The sequence below is a fragment of the Podarcis cretensis genome (genome assembly GCF_951804945.1).
Source record: "Podarcis cretensis genome assembly, chromosome: 4".
Taxonomy (NCBI): domain Eukaryota; kingdom Metazoa; phylum Chordata; class Lepidosauria; order Squamata; family Lacertidae; genus Podarcis; species Podarcis cretensis.
In genome coordinates, this window is record NC_137173.1 from 58,405,630 (window position 1) to 58,428,066 (window position 22,437).

The window sequence follows — 22,437 nt, forward strand, 5'->3', positions numbered from 1 at the left end:
TTAGCCATAGGAAAGTTAAAGCCTGGAATAAGTTCAGGTTGGTGAGGGAAGTTATGAGCAAGAAAAGGGAATTACTCAGGTATGTTCAAAGGAAGGAAGAGGAAATGATAGCCACACTGCCTAGCAAGGGTGGTAAGGAAGAACTATTTACTTCCTATTTTGCCTCCTCTTTTGATTCACCTCACATAAGCTGCATAACTAGCGAAGGATGAGGATTGCAGTTCAAGACTGATATAGAATTGGATATGCAAAATGGACAACCACCTGTTATATGTTCTAGCTCTGGATACCTTGCATTGAACAAGGAGTTAGACAGGACTTCTTCCAACTCTGTGATTCTAAGGTTCATGGTGGATTTTCCTAATATTAATACTACTTCATACATAAAGACTAGCATAGAAAAAGAAAAGGGGGAAGAGCTTGGCTTAAAATGCTCTTAACCTATGGTTTTCATTTACTGCTTTTTTAAAAAAGTCTGGAGTAAATAATACGAAAGAATTAAGAAGTCACTAGGAGAAGTGGCTATATGACAGGACATAATGGCAGAATTTTAGGCATTTTGTCCCATATTTCTGTTTTTAAAATCCTGCTTTTTCTGCCTAGTTGTCTTTTTGGGCTAGATTTTCTCCTCCCACAAGGAAAGTCTGGCTTCGACAGCAATCCTAGACTTCAGCTGTAAGGTCATGTGCAATACTATCATCACACAAAGCCGATCATGGCTGCTGCAGAGGAAACTGCTGCAGTTCTAACTACAAAGAACTTTCCAGGAACTCGACTGCTGTTTGCGGAAATCTGTTCTGGATATCTACAGGTCAGATGTAAATTACTACAGCCTGTTAAAAACTAGAAGAAAAAGCGATTGCATGAATTCCATCGGTGGAGAAAAGGGAATTTCTCTGTACATGCCTTTCAGTAAAGAATAAGTGAGCTGCAAAGGAAAAAAAAATTAGTCATATTAAAGTCATGTAGGACAAAGTGAAGTAAGCATATGTCAGCCCTTCAGTTGAAATTCCCCAGAGAGGAATGGAAAATCTTGCTTGGTTATGCTCATGAGCAGGACAAAGCATATGGAAATCAGGTTCCTAAGTGGCAGCTGTTGATCAGCTCATTCCCCACCTAAGCAATTCCTCAGGATATGCAGGCAGGATGTTGTAAGTATTTTGCATTTGGAAAATGATAATCGATAGATCATATCACATTGGTATGGATGCCTGGACTAAAATGTTTATTAAATTAAGCACTATAGAACTGGGAAATTAACAAATTAATGAAAATGGGAAACAGACAAATGTAATACAGGAAACTGGCAATAAAACTCACAAAGTAAGCTTGATTGTTGTGTAAAAATAATAGAAAATTAATGATAGCAAAAACAAAATTTATGAAATGGTATATCGAGTGTATGAAAACAGCCTTATTCTGAGTCAAAGCATTCATAGTTCTGACTACTCAATGTAGTTGCATGTTGGCATCTGTATGTCTCAGGAGTTAATGGAAGAGTGTGCCTTCGGGGGTAATGTCAACCATTGGAGAATTACAGCAACTGCTGTGGCTGTAGTGACCGATGTGGGACAGACATGTTTTGTTTCACCTGGGGCAGATGAAGGCATCCGGTTTTGCTGCTACAGGTGCACCATGGTGTTCCTTCTCTCTGTGCTCCTCCCAGCGATCATTCATCATTCCTCTTCTGGTCACTGCTGTGGGAACACAACCTGACTGTCTCCAGGCACTGTGATTGTCTGCAAGGGGTTCCCAGACTGTTGGGTTAATGTTGCCAGCCTTCATGCCACATTTGCAGACATCTTTGTAACACAGAGGTGGTCTACCAAATTGACTTAGTGCCTGAAGCCAGCTCCCTGTAGAGGATGTCCTTGGGGATCCTGCCATCTTCCATTCTGTGTACATGACCAAGCCAGCATAGATGTTGCTGAGACAGGAGTGCGGGCATGCTGGGAATGTGGGCTTGGGAGAGCACATCTTTGTCTCAAAATGTGATGCCCAAAATCTTCCTGATGCAGCTCATATGGAAGGCATTGAGGCATCGCTCCTGGTGAGTGTAAGTTCTATAAAGCGGCATGTGCTTCTAATGTAAATAGAAAGTATAAAAATCAAATTGTTTTGAACTTGTAGACCCTCCTGTAACAGAGCATGAATGCTGTTTCATTAGCATCCATGCTAAGGTTTTAATTTGCTTCTCGTGGGTCAGCTAATTTCTCTTCTCCCCACCCCAGAATAGCAACTTTAGAGGTTCAACTATAGATAATTATGAGACATTTATGAAGGAAATAAAGAAGTATTTCACTAGCATTCTCAGGCAAATAAAAAGCTCTTACATGTTTGTAAAGTTCAATTTCTGCAAATCTTTAATAAAATGAAAGAAAAAATGAGTAGCTTTTGAGGAAAATTCTACATTAGTTAAGAGCATTGGGGGATAGAGTTTGTGAATTACCTTTATCCTTACCTGGAGATAGGGCCGGTGTGGTTCCTAAAAATTAATAATGAATGTTGACTTGTGAACAGTCAGAAAGCGTTTGCTGGAGTGGAATGTTTCCTTCTAAAACTGTTTTTAAATAAATTCCTTGCATTTAGTATTAGCATACATAACAAGGGTGCATTTGTTCAATAATGTGTATGATATCTAACAGACTAAAGTGTATAATATAATACAGTCACTGTTATATATGGATTTTATAGGAAACTATTAAAATGTGTGCACAATCCCAGAAAGCCTGGTTGCAGCTGGATTTATACAGCAGATTTAAGTAGTACAAGTAGCTTGTACTGTCGTATTTTAGACGAGAGGCGAGTGATTCTGATTTTTGACTAAACTCTGTAGAACAGGGAGAGAGATGGGCAAGAATATTTGCCTTCGGGGTGTCCCCTCCCCAAAGATTTCTAGAATGCTTTGTGTTATAGCATAGTGGGACTAGCGATCTCCTACTTTCTCCTCTGTATGTTAGATAAAGTGTCCTTCAGTTTCTCAGATCACTTGTCTAAGGGTGAAGTTGTCTGCCTCCCAACTTTTTTTTTAAACAGAACAACAGCAGTAGAAACTGCAAATCCAGCCAGAAAGGGAAAGAAGGTGCTTAAGCCTTTTCCCCATGGGACATTTCCGCAGTCAATATAGCATTATCCCACCTTCTTCTCCATTTATAGAGGAAAATATATGGAGCTCTTGTCTCTTATCCTTCTGGCTGAAATGCTGCTTGAGAAGGGAAACTTTGCATTACAGACTTGGGGGCCATTAGATAAATTCAGAGGAGCAGGTGGTTTGTGGAATGTGGGTTGTTTTGCAGCTGAAAACAGTGAACTATCTGGCGGTGAAAAGTGTTGATAGTTCTCAGGGCATGATGGTGCTGGAAAATCTGGGCTACTAAAAATATTTATTCCATTTGTGGTGCTGGGTTAGACTGAACTTGAAATTCTAAGTTCTTGGAATCCTGAACAAGGCAAGAGTGAGAGAGGAAATTACATTAAATGCACTGTAAACTTTTGGAGCCTCTAAAATAAGTGTAATGATAATGTATTGATCTACAAATTTCAGTATTCGGAATCCATCACCTTTAACAAAATATGGGTAGAGTCTTGTAGGAAGCCACGTGGATATGAAAAAGATAAAAACAGGTGTAACATATTTTTTGAAACATCACATTTTATAATATAAATGCTGAATTCATTCTCTATATAGGTCGCTTATTATATTTGTTTGAAAGCATAAAGCTGGGAATGCAGTGTTTATAGTAAGAATTATTTTGTTAAATCGCTTCCAAATGTTGGAGATATTAGCAGTTTCGAATAAGAGCTGCTGTGGTTGCTAAGTGCAAAAATCTAGCACAAGCAGTGGGAAATAATATTAGGGTGGGGAAATATTGCTATGGTTACAAAATACTTTCTTTTGAAGGAGAGAGTGATAACACAGCAAGAATCATTGAAAAATACCTAGTGGTGGATTTTGCAGAAACCAATGATGACTAAGGGCAGTAGTATACAGTATGAGTGCTGTAGGAAATGTTGCATGATTGCTGTGGAAATCACTGGTATAAAGTGTGAAAGTTAAATATGCATCTGGGGAACCTGACAGTTAGAGCATAACTCTTGGCAGCAGCATGTTTGCTTTTACTTATTACACAAAAACAATGTCAAAAGGTTTTCTAATTTTAATTGAGAAATAGGAGTGCATTCTGTTTCCAAGAACTACAATCATATTTGTGAACCACGATCAACAAAATTTCCTTGTTGTTATTATTAAAATTATTGTCATTAAAAACTACAAACATTACTTGTATGATGAGCTTTGGCTATCGGGGACTGCTCAGGGGCTATCCCTCTCGGGATATAAGAGGAGGGCAGTGGCTTTCAGAGTAACTAATTCTGTGCTTCTCACACTAATGCAGCGTCTAGGAGGTTGCCAACTTTTGCCCTTGCCTACCTGTTGGGTACTGGTTTCTGGTATTGAGGTAACATTGTCCTTAAGATGTAATGATGTAAGGCTATGAAGGACTTGATCACAAATTTATTGACAGCTGCATGAGTTATTATAGCTAGGAAGTGGGAGGGACAAGGTGAATATAAAATGGAAGAGTGGTATAAAGAGGTGTGGGATATAGTTATTAATGATAAATTAACACGTGCTATTATAATAAGGTGGGGAATATGCAGGAGAAATGATTTTGAGAAGATATGGAAGGGGTTTGTAGAATTTGTACAGTACTGTCAAAACAGAAAGGGGTCAAACCATCGCAAGAGGCGTGGAAATTTTGGGAGGTTGGATAGTTACAATGGACTGGTCTTGGGGGTGGGGTGCACATTTTTATTTATATTTATTATTATTACAAAAAAGATGAAGTGATAGCCATCCACTAGGATGGCTTTATAAGGCGGTTAGACAAATTTATGTGGAATTACACAGTGAATGGTTACTACCTAGGATGGCTATATTATCTCCAGTACCAGAGGCCTATGAATACCAATTACAGTGGTAACTCGGGTTAAGAACTTAATTCGTTCTGGAGGTCTGTTCTTAACCTGAAACTGTTCTTAACCTGAGGTACCACTTTAGCTAATGGGGCCTCCCGCTGCCGCCGCGCCACACTGCGTGATTTCTGTTCTCATCCTGAAGCAAAGTTCTTAACCTGAGGTACCACTGTACTGGGGAGCACAGGTAGGGAGAGTGTTGTTAGGCTCATGTCATACTTTGGGCAGAAGTGACTCACCTAGAATTTTTGTTTAGATGAAATTCAGAACAGGGAGTTATTGTAATCAATCAAGGTATTCTAAGAAAACAAAAGCAAGTGTTTAAAAAGCCCAGTAACATTTTAGTGGAAGGAGGGTTTCAGTTCATCCGGTGTTACCCTCTGGTGGGCAAAACAAATAGAAATGGTGTCACCTGAACCTGAACAACTTGAAAAATGCAGTTCTAAAAGCTGAAAGGTAGATGGGATATAATAGTGCAAGTCTGATTTACACTGGTGTCACAATCAGATGAAATCCTGACAGGTACCGGTAGTGAGTAGTGTGAAAATTCACACTGCTTTTAAATAAAGAACGTGGACAGAGCTCAACTGAGCCAATATGGTTTGCTCTTAGAGAAGGTGCTGAAAATTATCATTCCAAAGAAATTATAGGAATTTGGGAATCTCTCATGTGGAAGTTGTTGACTCCCCACTCCCCAAAAAATGTCTGGAGTTTTTATTATTATCTGACATATTGCTATTCAGTATTTAGGTCACATTAGACCATGCACACTTTGACAAGAAACATTTGTCTAAGGGAGGCAAATACCCTGCATTTTCTGTATTAAAGAGAAGTAGTAGTACAGTACTTTGCTTCTCTGCCATCTGCTCTTAAGAATTTATTTGATCTATAGAGCTTGGGTGGTTTTTACAGTTTACTCTCAATTGTCTCTAGCCCAGCAGCAGATACTTGGAAGCTGAATGGGTTTCACATTCCTGTTCAGGTAGTGTTGGTCAACACAGCTACTAAAGCTCTCAAATTTAAGATTGAAGACTAACCTTAGGCCATAGATCTGGGAAGATAACTGTAGGCATTTATAACATTGAAAGGTGAAGAGATGAAGGAGTTGATCCCTGATGTTGTGAGTGATATTTTTTAGCTCCTATAATGGTGCTTCCGGAGTAGAAATGGAACACAGTTGGCATCTCAGTCTGTCACAGGATGAGTCCTATGTCTGTATATCTATTATGTAGCCTAATAGCTGTTTTATATTGTGTGCATTCTTCCTATTTCAGTTTAGATGAGGAAAGCATTATACTGGTTAGGGATTCCATGTATGGGGCCTTGGCCATGGCAACTGCAATTCCTGTCTTCTACTTTTACTTCCCATTCTTTCAAATATTACTCAAAGAATGCTAGCATCATACAAAATGATCCAAAATGTTTTCCCATCGTACTCAGTCTGCATGGCTTCAGTGTTCCACTTAAATATTTAGCGGAATTGGGGAGTGAAAGATCTGTTTTATCTATTGCCATTTAATGCTAGGGTACTTCCTTGCTCCATGAATTATTCATCAGGCTGCTTTTATTATAATGCTGACATTATTCAGTACCAGAGCTGCTTCTGCAATAGCTTTCCTTTGCTAAAAAGCTACATAGCAGCAGCTACTACTGGTTTTGGAAGTAAATAAAGATGCTAGTTTTTCATGATTGCTGGAGAATAACACTGTTCTAACCCCCTCTCCTTGATTCTTTGTTAGGAAAATAAATTAGCAAAACAAAGAGTTATTGCTATGATCGGCCAAATGAGTAGCTTTAGACTGCAATCCTATATCCATTTACCTGGCACTAAATCCCATTGAACTTAGTAGATCTTACTTCAAAGTAGACGTGTACAGGATTTCACCCTGTCATCGCTTTACTTCTCCAGGGTACATTTAAGAAAACCAGTTTCTGTCTTTTGCCAGTTGTGAGTGCTTACATTATCAAGTATGAAACTATGTGATACAGAAATGTGGAAAATATTTATATTCATATCTCATATGCTTTTTTCATTTTTAAAAAATTTGCTTGCAGAACCCTTACCTGTTGTAAGCATGCAGAAATGAGAAAAAAAGTTTATTTCTTATGCTTGGTTTCAAGTTTTCAGTCCTAAAAACCTGTGCTTTCTTAAGAAAAGAAAAGAAAAATCCTTGTGCAAATGGTACTTTCCTCCTCCTCCTCCTCCTCATTTTTAAAAAGCCAGTGACAGTAACTGAGTCCACTAGGGACAGTCCCCGTGCAGAACGGGGATGCCAAGTCTGGGCTGTGTGCAAGTATTTCTCTAACAGACAACTGCATGTGCTTGGTTTTCTCCCCAAGAGTGTGATTTTCAAAGTGGCATTTGATTTCCTTCTGAACTGGTATGCATAGCACTAACTTGCCTTCAGGCAACAGATAAGGGGAAGCAAGAGGAGGGGGGCAAAGCAGAGAGCAGATGGATGAACGATTAGATCATTTGGATCAGGAATGTTGCATTTTCTTTTCATTTTTCTGCTTTATACTGAAGTCTCTCTTCTGGTCAGAGTTTCTGAAGGGGTGGGGAGAGAACTTGTCTCAGAAATCCCAGAAAACGTCATAAATGTTTTTAGATGTGCGCATATATATATATATATATATATATATATATATATATATATATATAGTGTTATGGATACAAGTTAACAAGGCAAAGAATAGGACTGAAAATATATGTGGTTTCGGAAAATCTAAACCACGTAGCATTACTTCCACTTTTGTTTCCTCGGCTTCCTAAAGTACGAAACATCGGGAAGATGGGAGTTCTGATTTAGATAATGTCTTGCAGTCTTCGGAACAATACATTCTGCTTGTTGGGGGGGTGTTTACGTAAAGGACGTGACATCTGAATAGGGCGGCTGAGACGTCTCAACATTAAGCAGATGCGTTTACAGTGGACTCCAGCTGTTGCCTTTTTCTGCTGAATGTCTTTTTCCTAAACAGGGAAATGTAGGTAAAATGACAAGGGCACAGGAAGCTGCTCCCCCCTCCCCCCCATAGCTTAGCTCAGACCACTCTCTGAGCGCATGGTAGTGGTACAAAGTGTGTGGTCTTTCAGCTCTGACTAATGCATTTTGTACTGTGTGACTGAAAATGCCTCATAGCTTGCCAGGGCTGACTGAGAGTTGTGGAATGTGGTGCCTTTTCTCCTTTTCTCTGATTTCCTGGTGGCGGCAGTGGTGGTGGTGGGGTGTGTGTGTAGAACCTGAAGATGCAGAGAAATGCTTGTATGTTGTGGAATTCGGCTGAGAAAGAGAGAGAGAGAGAGAGAGAGAGAGAGAGAGAGAGAGAGCGGTGAACGAGCGAAAAGTTGGAAGAATGGATCAGGGAATGAGGATGGGGGCGGGGTAGGAGAAAGAGAGAAGGAGGAGGAAGAGGGTGGGAACAGAGGGGCCCATTTCCCCCCCTTCCCCCCCCCAAGCAGTGACAGCTGGTTCTGTCCTGACTCACATGACAAAGTACTATGAAGTATTAAAGCTTAAGACAGCCTGAAAAGATGGTCAGCTGACTTCCTTCTCTCAAACTACAGTCAGGTGATCAATTGATATCATCCAGCTCATGGGAGGAAAATACCTTAGATCACAGGTAAGTGAAATTGCCTTCCTTTACAGTATGTTGCATAAAAGACTTTCATCAGTGATTTAAGAAAATATTATTATTATTATTATTATTATTATTATTATTATTATTATTTATTAATCTGTAGTCGTTGCCATGTGACAACTGTATGAAGCATCTTCTTCAAACACTGTTGCATGTTCCACTTGTATCTTGTTTTGGTAGACTAGAAAACACCTTGGATTTTTCTAAATCTGTTTCGTCTGTCGTGTTTGTAAATGATTTATTGGAAGAGTTCTGTTTATAAATATAGGTTTGAGGTTTTCATGGGTGGTGTTGAATGCTTCTTTCGTTTGTCATAAAATTATTTGTCGTACTGCAACTGTTTCAAAAATTAATGTTTGAAGGGGAATTCCCAGGAATGAAAGCATGAGTCAAAGAAATAGGACACCTTAAAAAAAAAATCCCAAGCCACAGCTGTGACTCATTTTAGCAAGATGCTTTTATCAATTGTGTTTTCAGGGCCAGTTGCCTATGCTGAGGATGAAAATATTCCAAACTGGAAAATTAAAAACTTGTAACAATGCTATTTATTTATTCTAATTGTTTTTTACCCCTTTTTAAAAGAGAAGTTGGGTGGTGAAAGATAGGTTATCTTGTCACTTACTACTATGTTTATTTTAAGTTTGAGAATAAAGTAATAAATGCAGGTGCCCACTGTACTTTGGTTTTGTCACATCAAAAGATGAACATACAAAGTGACTTGCCTTGCTGCAGCACAGTGCTGAATATTCTTCAGGGAATACTCCCTGGATTTACTCAGCAGAGCTCTTCCTCACCCTTCTGCAACTCCACTCTGTGTGGAGACACTAAGTGCAAGTTGATGAAGCTTGCCCTATGTTCATGAACCTCAGAGAGCTATTATTTAGGTAGAAAAAATGAAATAAGCTTTTGCTGTAGAATCTGCCTCAAAAACAAGTGAGGTGCCAGATTAAGTACCCATATTTTGATAAAAGTGTCATGAGTGTCAGCACAAAATGGTTGCCATGGGCAGGGTAAGGAGGGGAGAAATAAAGAGGGTAAATAGGAATGCGCAGTTAGTTCAGCCATGTGTAATTAAGTTTATATTCGGTAGGGGTTGAGTACTGGAAGATTGCACCAAAGGCTTAATGTAGAAGATGGGTTTTGAGGAACAATCTCAAGGCAAGATTCCACACAGATGTTCTACAAGAATTTTCTAACCATAAAGAGGCATCTAATCTATTTTCTTAAAAGTGTTATGCATTTTGGCCTATTTTGAAAGGTGTTCCTAAAAAACAAAGGACAACATTAGGAGTTCTCTGATAGCCTGAGTTTTAGTCTATTCATTCATTTGCCATCTTGCTTTGTTTAATTTATATTGAGGGTAAGGAATCATTTCTATCCTAGTGGCCACATTCCCTTCTGAGCAACCTTGGAAGGGTCACCTGACAGTGTGTGGAGTGAAATGAAAAAGTGGATGGAGGAACAAACACAAATTTTGCCTTCATACAGTAGGCTAGTTTGTACATCCCCCCTCTCTATCCTCTCCAGACAAGCAAGCATCATTATTATCAGAGTGGAAATACACATTCCAGCCACACTTAATGAGGCTGCTGAACAAGGGCAGAGGAAGAGGCTTGGAGGGCCACATTCAGTGCCCAGAAACGAGAATTCCTAGCCTAATCTGTGTAAGAACTGTTGAGGCATTTGGTATATTGATTCTACTGCACACTGTAGTCATGTGATACTTCATGCCTTTTAAAATTGATTGTTATGGTGGCTGCAAAGATCAGTGCAGGGGCCCATGCCCCCCTCCACGTTTTCCCAAGGTCTTTTTCCATATAGTCACCTGTCATAGGAAGAAAGCTGTTTGAAGGGGAAAGTGAGGCGTGTTTCAGGGAAGTTGTCTGCCTCTATCAAGAAATGGTTGTAGCTGTTTTAATGATGTGGTGGTGATTTCCCAAATGGTAAGTCAACATCCTCTCATGAGTCAATCACCAGACTTCCAGCAGTGGATGCTGGAGACAAAGAACACCATCTGAGTCAGAGGGTGGGACCAGGACAGAGGATTGGCCCTCAACAAAGATTACATTCTGTTTGTGGATTTCCACAGTAAAAGCTTGGGGAGCCACTGTCATGTAGTCCAGTGTGGCATAGGAAGTGAAAAAAGGGATTTGCAACTTGAGGTTACAGGTTTTGCTACTGGAGGTTATGTATTTTACAAGTTCATCTGAGCCTGACCTATTCTAAGGTATGTCTACATGATTCATGTTTTAGTAATCAACGTTCAAAGTATGTTGAATTGTAAGGTGTGGGTATTCTGCACTGGGAAACTAGATGCAAACTAGTTAGAATAGCCAAGTATTTCGTATGGTACATGTCATTTTCAAGTGGTGGTTCAATTTGAATGGTAGCTGTGATTTCCTCTAAATTATCTCTATGGACCCATTGATTATGTTGGGTGTTTTGCCTAAGGAATAGTTCATCAGAGGAATCAGAAAGTGTAGCTCAGCTTTGAGGGACAGGGTTATCTTCTGCTTCTGTAGTTGAAGAGAAGGAAGAGGAAACAAGCTACTGTTTATAGGGCTCTGGGACTGGAAGAATGTTTGGCTCCCCCCCCCCATATGCAATACATAGAACATGTTGCTACCTATGGGAATATATTGCCCGTACTATCTTTTAAGTCACCATCTGCTGGTGGCAATGACAAAGACTAGCACCCACAAAGATGGACATTGGGTAAGTGCATGCTAAAGGTATAATTTAAAAATAGATGCTGTTACACAGCTTCAGTTCATTTGGAACTTCCCAGTGTATTGTGCCTTGTTTTATCTATATTAAATACCAAGGAAGGGAATGAAAAGCATGTGTGTGTTTATGTGTGCATCTGTGTAAACCATGATTGCTTCCCTAATTAAGAGGTTCTGCTACCTCAAAGCAGTGATTAAGGCCTTTTGAAAAAGTGTTTGAGGATTTGGGGGGAAATGTTATAAATTTTGAAACCATAGCACATGTTTGGGAGCAAGTAAAGTTCAGGGACGCGGGTGGAGCTGTGGGTAAAACCTCAGCACCTAGGACTTGCCGATCGCATGGTCGGCGGTTCGAATCCCCGCGGCGGGGTGAGCTCCCGTCGTTCGGTCCCAGCTCCTGCCCACCTAGCAGTTCAAAAGCACCCTTAAGTGCAAGTAGATAAATAGGTACCGCTTTATAGCGGGAAGGTAAACGGCGTTTCCATGTGCTGCTCTGGTGCCAGTTCGCCAGAGCAGCTTCGTCACGCTGGCCACGTGACCCGGAAGTGTCTGCGGACAGCGCTGGCTCCCGGCCTCTAGAGTGAGATGAGCGCACAACCCTAGAGTCTGTCAAGACTGGTCCGTACGGGCAGGGGTACCTTTACCTTTACCTTTTACCTAAAGTTCAGGTGGTTGATTTTATGTAAGAGAGCAAAAATTGGTCTTCTGTCAAACACAGTAAGTTTCTCTCTGTTTGCCCCCTCCCCGCCTCACTTTATGCCTTTTTAGGGAAAATTCCTGGCAGGTTGGTGCATATCAGGGATATCTGCAGGATTTATTCAGTTATAGCACAAGTATAAACAGGAAATTTCATGTTTATGTACTTGAGCTGTGCTAGTAATAGGTGAGAGGGGGACAGAAATCTAACAATGATAGGAGATGATTAAGCCTTTTCTACTTGGCTAAGAAACTTGTTGCAGCAACAATGTTTTACCTTCAGAATCTATACAAATGTGTGCACACACTTTAATCTCTGAGGTTCTGTTTCTATAGGAATGATACAATATATAAGGAGGTTTGGGGAGTAATTTATAGTTACACTCAATATATTGCTTATATTCACAATTTTGTACCAAAGGTTAGAAAGTAATGGTGTAGTGACTAGTAAAATTAAATATATGCTGTTTAGGTTAAGCTGCTTTGCAGTTCCAGTAAAGCCTGGTAGGGGATTTTTTTTTTGAATACTAGTGGTGAATATTCAAGCATGAGAGTGAAAGTTAAACAAATGTCATTTAAAAGGAGATTGCAGTACAGTAGTTAACTATATTTTGGTGTTGATAAATTGAGTAGAAATCTGAGTTTGACACCTTCTTATCAAGTTATTTGAAAGCACAGCATATCTTCAAGCAGGTGGATATAAATAATTGATTTAAATAATTAAATTGTGTTAACCAAAGAACCTGTATAAACTCATGTGAATTCAGCATTGGTATATTTATATAAATCAGAATAGTTCTGCCTCTTTCATGCTGCTATGCAATGTCCTGTTTTAAACAGATGTTGTAAGAGTTGCTTGATACAAAAGAAAACCAATTTATGCATTTAGTGATAATTTGATGTGGCTGCATTATGTGTGGTGCCATCTAGTGGTGTACTTGGTGTACTGTAAGGTTTTGGTATTTAATAAACATTGATTAAGATTTGCCGTTTTACTGTTTATATGGGAAGCTTTTAAAACACTTAAAACATTTTTTTCAACAGAAAGCATTGTACATAACATAATTTATACATGCTAATTGAAAGTGTGAAACTGTTCATTTTTAAAGCATGAGTAGTGTGCTTTTAACTGTGGAAAAAAGACAGAATTTAAAACAGGCATTTAAGTCAGCTTTAGTGAGAAGAGGGGTATACAGTAGAAAAAGGGAAGAATATGGGGAGGAAGAGCGTAAACAAAACATTTAAGATTCCATTAATGCTGCTTTGGGGCTTGAAAAGTGCCACATAGTTCTATGCAAACTGGAAGGTAGAATATGAAAGAGATTGTTGAAAAGGAACTGCTCAGGGATCCCTACCACATTCTTTTTGGAAAACAAATGTACACACCTATGTATTAAGATGTAGATGTTATAAGTGTAAGACTCTCATGCTATCCTGACTTCATGGGATGTTTTAAGGCATTCACTTACAGCAGAGTAAAATTTCATACATTGCTTAGAACTTTCTACACCTCTCAGAAATGCTAATCTTTCCAGGACCTCCTTAGGATTTGATTGTGTGTTTCTGCGCCTTCTGGAGTTAATGTGGGAAGTGCTTATACATTCTTTGGTAGCAAATCATGAGCCAAGGGAACAACTAATGTGTGTCTTTACTTACTGATGTTGGAGACTTCTTCCTTCTGTTTAAAAAGCTCTCGGGGAATGTACAGGAATAGTATGCATGTATAACATCCTGAATAGTTGCAAGCTGATGTTTATTACCACCTTTTCAGGAATGATTCCAAGCTCCATATGAAGAAAGGAAATATGGTTACCTAAGATGCAAAATATTTGTGCAATTAATAGCCAAAGAATAGCCAAACTAACAAAAGAACCCCAAGAAAACCACAGGGCAGAGCCTGCCATATATTATACTAGACTCTCAGACAAGCTAGTGAACTAGTGATGTTTTCTTGCATTAAATCATTGCCTGTGACAACCAGGTATTCAGAATCAAAAGTCTGGTTCCTGCCACAACAGGCATCATATTGTAACACACAATCTGCCCATCAGTTACATAATCTGAATGTATGTGTATAGGAATGTGGAGAGAGGTTTAATTTACTGTTCCTTCCTCTGGATTGTTGCCGCTGGATTACTCCAGACAAGAAAGGTTTTCTATAGAGTGTCCTTATTTATAACACAAACTGAAGCAGTCTGCTATTTGGCACAGGTTACAGTGGTTAAAATGCTTTAAAACAGTGCTACATAACAGCATTCCTTAAAGTGCAATACGGCCTAATCTTACATGCATCATATATATACTTGGAGTGTGTGTGTGTGTGTGTGTGTGTGTGTGTGTGTATGTATGTGTATGATGCATGTAAGATTATATATATAATGTGTTGAGTTGTTGGTAACAGTGTGCTCTGGCTTCTGTCACAGTGTCTCATTGCACCAGAAGCGGTTTAGTCATGCTGGCCACATGACCTGGAAAGCAGGTTCTGTGTCCCAATTGGGAGCATAAGCACACATATATTTATTTATTAAATTTCTATGACACCCTCTCTCTGAGGAATAAAGGGCAGTTCACAATATAGAAACACAAAAATATGTAACAAAGTAACTAGCCAAAGGCCTTGGGAAAAGAGGAATATTTTTGACTGACGCCTAAGCATCTAGTCTCATTGATTTCACTGAGACTATATTTTAGCCTTGGAATTGGGAACCCGCTCCCCTCCAGATGTTGAAGAAGAAGAGGTTGGTTTTTGATATTCCACTTTATCACTACCCGAAGGAGTCTCAAAGCGGCCAACATTCTCCTTTCCCTTCCTCCCCCACAGCAAACACTCTGTGAGGTGAGTGGGGCTGAGAGACTTCAGAGAAGTGTGACTAGCCCAAGGTCACCCAGCAGCTGCATGTGGAGGAGCAGAGATGCGAACCCGGTTCACCAGATTGCGAGTCTACCGCTCTTAACCACTACACCACACTACACCCATCAACCCTAGCCAGCCAGGCCAATGGTCAGGGATGACAGCAGTTGTTGTCCAACAGGCCACAGGTTCCCTGTTCCCGTTTCAATCTCCAATAACAAATATGTCCAAGACTTCATATTGCAAAGAAGAAACGTGCATTTACGATAAAAAAATAAGTAAATGATAGTGTGTGCTTAGAGTAAAAGCTGGAGTAATTCTTAACGGACCTGAGATATGGTCATATTACCTGAATTATAAACAGATGCCTGGTCTACTCAAGCAACTAAATTAGGTGGTAGAATCCTGTGTTTTTAAGCCTGGACCATACTGCTTCAGACTTATAGGTAATATATCACTTTTTAAAAATGATCCCAAGGATAAACATTCCTTTCAAACAAAAACAAAAAGCCTAGTACATCAGAGAGAAACAGGTTCTAGCCCAGTGTGTTTCCCTGCTGAGCTAGTTTTCTACCTCCATGAAGTATTTTATTTGAACAAAGCTTTCAAAAATGTGCTTTCCCAACCTATAGTGGGAATCTGAAGTGATTCAATGAATTAAGGACTACCACATTTTGCTGCCTATGCCGACTTGCTCAAAGTGAATTTTAATAGACTCTAGGAAGACAGAATGTTGGGGTTGGTGAGTTTATAGCAGAACTGAAATTTGAACCTGATTGGCCTTGTTGGCGTGTTGCTAGCGTTCAGCCTCAGTTCCTATTCTACAAAAGAGACACCACAATGCTTCATCTCACTGTGTTAACTTAAGGGGTAAGCATCACATTCAGCACTTGAAGACCACACAGAGATGCTATAGTCAGCTTGGCCTTTTGTAGCTATCAGGGTAAGAAGTTTTCATTCTAACAGATGGATAGATGAATAGATAGATAGATAGATAGATAGATAGATAGATAGATAGATAGATATCTCGCTGCCTGGTACATTAACACAAGAGAATGATAAGTCACTGAGTTTACAGAGTAATACAAGTTGTTGGATGGAATATAAATAGGAAGGAGGGGAAACTTTACTTCTGAGTTTTATTTTTCATTGTGGCTGGAGTTGTTGCCCAGGCTGTTTTAGGCACTGTAATTTTAATACTGTAATTATAATATAGTGGTGTGTCATCTACATTGTAGAACTGGTAAACCATAATAGATCGAATGGACTTTGCCACATGACATATTAGTGGCTTTCTTTACTGATTCGTACTCATACCCCTGATCTCTCTTACAAATGGGAAAAGAAAAACCTATAACTTGAAACCTTTGCAAAATGGGTAGCTGTTTACCAGCATGAATTGAGGGCAGATCAACACAATACATTTGAAGCACATTAAATACATATTTAAAGCACGTTAATTCCCCCCCAAAATCTTTGGAAGTGTTGTTTATTGAGAGTGCTGGGATATATAGCCCTGTGAGGGGGGGGGGGGGAAATGCAGTTTCAAGGATTCTTTGAGGCGCTCATGTGCATTGAATGTGTTTTAACTGTATTGTGTGGATCTGCCATTAACATATGAGAAACTGACTGTTACCTCTTGCTGAAGTGTCATTTGTTTTCTTTCTTATTGGTACTCCTTTGGGAATATCCCAATAGTCATTTGATGCCATGAAACACTGCTGGTATTAGTCTGAAAACAGTAGTGCAGGGAAAGCCTTGCTGATCCCCCCCCCCCTGTGAAAATATTACAAAACCATTATTTTTATTGTTTTACATACAATTTAAATAACGCAAGGAATAGTACAATAACAAGGGAGTTGAAAATGAGGGAAAGGAGAAGCAAGGGAGGTAATGATAAATATAGCAAGGGGCTAACAGTAGTCTAATCAGTCACCATTGCACACTTACCTAATCATTATTACTGATAAGTGTATTAATTCTTTAACAGAGAACTTCAGGGGTATAAGTAAAATACGTTTTCTATAGCTGCAGTTCAGAACTGAGAAGGTGTAAAGAACTACTTGAGACCCCAAGCATACAGTTTTAAAAGCACTAAATAGCTAAAGAAAGGTGTCAGGAGTTGGGAGCGTGGTATTGAAAGACCTGGTGTTTGGAAGGGAAGGGGAGCAGGAAACATTGTTGGTGTTAGAGAAGAATGGAATGTTTAAAAGACCAGGGCTTGTTATTTCCAGGAGAAGGGCGGCTGCTGCAGTCTGCAAGAGCTGTGGGAAGCACTGACTCGATTAGACAGCCCACTCACAGGATATAAGAGGGAAGCATGATCAAGTGGGCAGAGGTCACAAAAATGCCGTGTGTTAGCCTTTCTAGAGATGACTTAGGAGGTACTGCGGTTGCATATCCTGAATTTCCATCACCTAATGCACTGGGTTTATAAAGGAGGGTGGGTTTCAGGATGCAGGGTGTGTGGTGTGTGTAGGCAGCCGTTCTTATATGACAGTGGGTGGAGATTGTAGCATTTCTTGTGCTTTTCCTGTGACATTTTTCCTTAAAGAAACAGGCTGCATTTTATTAGGGCCAGTTAGCTTCTGTTCCCCACCCCTCCCTTCCCCTGCTCTAGTATAGAGGGTGTTGAGGTTATATTTAAAGCCCCAGTATTAAATACCAGTTAGAAAAAGCATTCCTCACACAGTAGTTGTGAAGATGGCAGGTTATAAATTAGCTTGCAGGGAGTTTTAGAGAGATTGTAGTAAGTTTAAACCTATAGCAAGCCAGACATTGTAACAGTACACACATGTGCGTGCACACAACAAAGAAATAAATGATTGGTGTTGTGTGTTTTAGGTTTCGTCTCCAGAAATACAAAAGCAATCATCCATTTTGCTCCAAGCTTTTCATATTTGCAAATGAATACTTTTTGCAAACCAATATTTCAAATGCATTTCCCCCCCTTTGGATGGTATGACATTAATTTTTCTCTTTAAAAAAGGCTTTCAAAATGTATTTTGTTGTTGTAACTCTTAAGTCTGGTGTAGCTTTGAATGGGTAATCTGTGTCATATATAATTCCCAAATTTTTGGCTCTAAAATAGTGAACAGCTTGTCTGTACTAGTGCTTCTCCCCCTCCTAAGCACATAACATTTCTCCATTTAAAGGCATAATAAGACTGTCAAGAGTTTGATTTTCTTATATGTTTCAGTCTGTAGACTGATCTTTGCTAACTCTCTAAACTTTTCTGTCTTGTATGAATCTTTTCAGGTCTATGGGTGTCCCAACACTCCTTTTAACTCAATTTATATAATTAAGTCTTCCTCATGCACTTCTTTCTAATTTCCTTACACTTATATCACCCCTATTCTTAGAATATGCCCTACCATAATTGTTCACTCTTTTACATTTGGCTCTGCCCAGTCACATCCAATATTTCTTATCAGTTTGCCACTCAATATTAGGATATTAGATCTCACTTTTGAGCTTCATAGGAAAATAATTTCTCTTAAGCTATATGGTTACCAGACAATGAGTTGTGGGTTTTTGTCGGGGTTTGGGGCTCTAAATTTATATGTCAAAGTTCCTGTTAAAAATTCAAGCAGTTGAATATTCTATTCATACTAACTTGGAAGTAATGGAACCCAAATTTAGACATTCTTGTGTTAGCAAGAAATATCTAAAAGGTTCAGGAAAGGGGGAGGAAACGGATGGCAAATGTTGATGACCTAGGTGCTAATCAGACCATGTGAATGCCTCTCCCCTCACATATTAACTGATCATAACTATCCAGCAATATGCAGTAGTAGATAAAGTCATGCTCTTTCATCTTTGTTCAAAGTATGCATTAGCTTGAGTCTTTTAAATTTGTAAGCTTCAGATCATGGTTTAGGTGCTAATCTAAATAATGGTTAGAGGAGAGCCTAGTGTGGATCTGGTATCTGAATTTAATGTAAGTATATACATGAAGATTGTTGTGTGGGAAAGGCAGGAAAGCTGTTATATTCTCTAACCTTTCCTTCTATTTTTGCATTTTTCTGCAATGTAACAGTTGTCACAGGACTTAAATACCTGTGTGATTTTGTTGTTGTTGCATAAATTATGTTTTCTTGGGTCCTGAATGATACAATCTCATATTCTTGATTATAACAAGTGTTAAAATTCTAAGCCAGGTGGGATTCTTTTTCAAGTCTGAAAGAAATGAAAGTATGTCATAATTCACACTGTTACTATTTGCTTATATTGGTTACAGAAAATCTGCACATTCGACATGTCAGTATATTGTTTTTCTGAATGTTTTAGATACCAAATGAGAGTTTAGTGCCATGTTACACACATTCTGTTTTTCTCGCATGTAAGATAAACGTACTATTAAATGGTGTGAGCATACTCTTGTAGCATAAGGCAGCAGTGTACAGTGCACTTAAATTCCTGTAACTGGCATCTCAGACAGTTTGTAGTCTTTTTAGCCTCAGTAACTCTTGCAGTGCCATCTTCTTTCTCTTTCTCTATGGCCCATATGCTATTTCAGCATTGCATGAAGTGATAACTTTCCCATCCATCCCCAGCTGTATTATGAAGCACAACTCATTGCGTTACTTGGCACCATCATGTGGTGCATTTCCCTGCGCCTGAGCAACATCACTGGCAACTGGAGGCAAGGTAGCTTACCTGTGCAGAGCATCCTCTGGGGAAAGGAGGAGAGAGGAAGTGAATCTTGCCCCATGACTCATTGTGCGGCAGTGCTGGGATCAGTTCCCGCACCTTTTAATAACATTTAAAAGCAGAAATTGAGCAGGTGAAAACTTCTTCATAATATTATCTTCATGCCATAAAAAAAGCATCACCTGTGTCATTTCTGTTGTCAGGCCCCACTTGGGGAAAAGGTGGTAATCTTAGGTATATCTGCTGCACAAAATACATGGAAATGCTAGCCCATCAGCCTGATGTAGTGTAATGCAACATGTGCCAGTCATAGTTCAGTGTGGGGGTCCAAACTAGACATGACCACAGTTCTGTAAATCTTTATCCTGTGTTCATTAAAAAACAAACAAACAAAGGCAGAATACAAAGTGCTTAAGAAGAGGGATAGAGGGGAATGGTAGAGTAACTTCATCAGTCTTTCTCCTCAAAATTGCCTCCCCCAGCTGCTGTTTTTACACTGTAGATGAAAAGATGTCTTATTTTCATACAGGTAGAAAAGTGTAAGAGGTAGCGTGTGACTTCAGTTTTAAAGGGTGTCAGGAGAACCACCAGTTACTGGTGTAGACCAAGCCAGACCATGAGTCCATCAGCTCTGCTCAGTGTTGTCACTGTCAGCACCTCTCCAGGGTTTCAGAAAGGAGTCCTTCCTAGGCCTCCCTGGAAGGATTGAATCTGGTCCCTTTTTGAATGCAAAGTACATGCTCTACCACTGAGTCATGGTTTCCCCCCATAAACAGAAAGATACACATGACTGCATGCCACATATAGTTTAGGTCTGAGTTGCTCTCCAAAATATGCAGTGAAAATAAGTTCCTGCAGTACAATAGAAAGTTGGCAATCTTACAGTTTCATCTAGTGGCATCTAGACCACTATCGTCAATACAGTCATCTGAATATTTTCACTTCTTTGAAAAAGAATCATCTCATTGCTGTACAAGACAGTTCTGTACAATTCTTTTTAGAACCTGCTTATAGAGGCTGCACAGATGATTCAGATCCCTGATTATGTATAGCTTTATGTTGAGTGGGAAGCTTTCACATGTACCCTATTGCAGGCATGAGCCCTGTAAGACGTCGGAAGCAGCAGAGATGGGACAGGGGCACTGCAGAGGTGGCAGGGCTAGCCAAGGTTGCTGCTCTCCCTCACATGATTTTAATCACATCGAGGAACTGAACACCCAAATAGGGCTTGTGGTGTTCATGTGTGTCCCACAGAGTTTTCCTGAATGAAGTACACACACACACACACACACACACACACGTGTACATAGGATTAATAGCTGTGAACGGTGTTTATTTTTCTAAGAGATATTCTTTTAAAGTGATAACTGATTAACTAGTTCAAGAAATATAGACTTTTTTCAGTTTTAGTTTTGATATCCTTGCTAAAAGCTTTGTGATGGTTAGCACACTACATAAACAAAATACAAACATTATCTTTTTCTCTCTCTACTCACAGTGGTACTGCATACTTGTGGTCTGACTTTTGCCCAATGCCTCCATGCAAAGCCACAGATTCAGACTGGGTGGCATAAACAAAAATAAGGGTTTTCTGTTTCTGTGTTGACTTGTTTTATAAACTGAGGGCATTACTTTTAAGTAGAGCTGTTGTGTGAGGTGTATGCCTTTCTGTAAGTAAATGTCCTCTGTAACCACTCAAGAATATAAAGTGCATCACATCAGCATGCAGAAAAAGTCATGTGAGTATTGAACTCGCCCATATTACTAGAGAAGGGGAAGACAGGCAAGGAAAAGAGTTTTCTTTCTTTCTTTCTTTCTTTCTTTCTTTCATCACTAACTGGATTAGGCTGTCCACCTATAAACATGTTTTTGAAGGGTGAAAACATATTCTCTACCCTTCCTTAACTTAAGTTTGCAAAAGACCACTCAATGTAAGAAGTCATATACTCACTCTGTTCCTTCTCCCCCACCTCAAGAGAGAGATGAATCTGGAAAATCCTATATATTGTCCCTCACTGGGATACTGAAAGGCTGTCTGATTGCATTCGCTCACCTTCTCTTTCTAGCTGGAGGTGGGGTGGGGGGCAGGGGAGAGTGGATGGGTTGGGGGTGGAGGACAGAATTTGAGTTCATTAAACCCTACTTCATTCACCCACCTAAGTAAATACAGAAAGGATTGCTGGCTGCTTTTTTTTTTTTTTTTGGCCTCTCTGTCTCTTTCTCTCTATCAAGGAGAGCTAGGTGGGGAGGGTGGGGGGAAAGCAAGCCATCACAGACACCATGGCACCACTATGTCCATGACCTATCTACCAGGTACAATTCCATTATGAAAAGTGTGTCTGCCAGTGCTTAGTTAGGTACCTAATAATTTATTCTATGTTGGGGGGGGGGGACTGTTCTTAGTACACATTGTGAATAAGTAGTTTCTAGTGCCAAGAGATGCCCCTGTGTTGTAATTCTACATCCAGTGATGGTGGCTGTTGCTGGCATAGCCCTGCCAGTGGTAAAAGTATCTGCTTCACCTGCAAATCCCTGGCATCTCAAATTGGGCAGGGGAAAAGCTTGTCTGAAATCCTGGAGAGTTTCTGCCAGTCAGTGTAGACAGTACTGAGCTAGATCTTACTCCATATAAGGCAGCTTCTGCTGTTTCTGTGTTTATCTGCTTCCGTGTGAACTCTTTGGGTTTGTTTTTGATGCTTGCAGAGTACCATATTGTTCATTACTGATGTCTATATTTCTGTTTTATCGTGTGTGTTTTTTTATCCTGCCCTTCCTCATATGGTTTCCCCTCATAACAAACCTATGGGGTCAGTTAGACTGACAGACTAGGACCAACCCAAGTGGAGCTTCGCATTTGGGGGTGGGATGGATTTGGGCATTGCTGCCATTTCTTCTCTC

At 39.7% G+C, this 22,437-nt stretch overlaps 1 long non-coding RNA gene across 1 annotated transcript; it reads right to left on the reverse strand.

Annotated features, from left to right (window-relative positions):
• Positions 1-18,963: 18,963 nt before the first annotated feature.
• Positions 18,964-21,590, reverse strand: LOC307214032. The gene is made up of 3 exons (XR_013837843.1): positions 21,491-21,590; positions 19,546-19,638; positions 18,964-19,065 (listed from the first exon to the last, which is right to left on the reverse strand). It is a non-coding gene; the product is annotated as an uncharacterized lncRNA (long non-coding RNA).
• Positions 21,591-22,437: the final 847 nt, after the last annotated feature.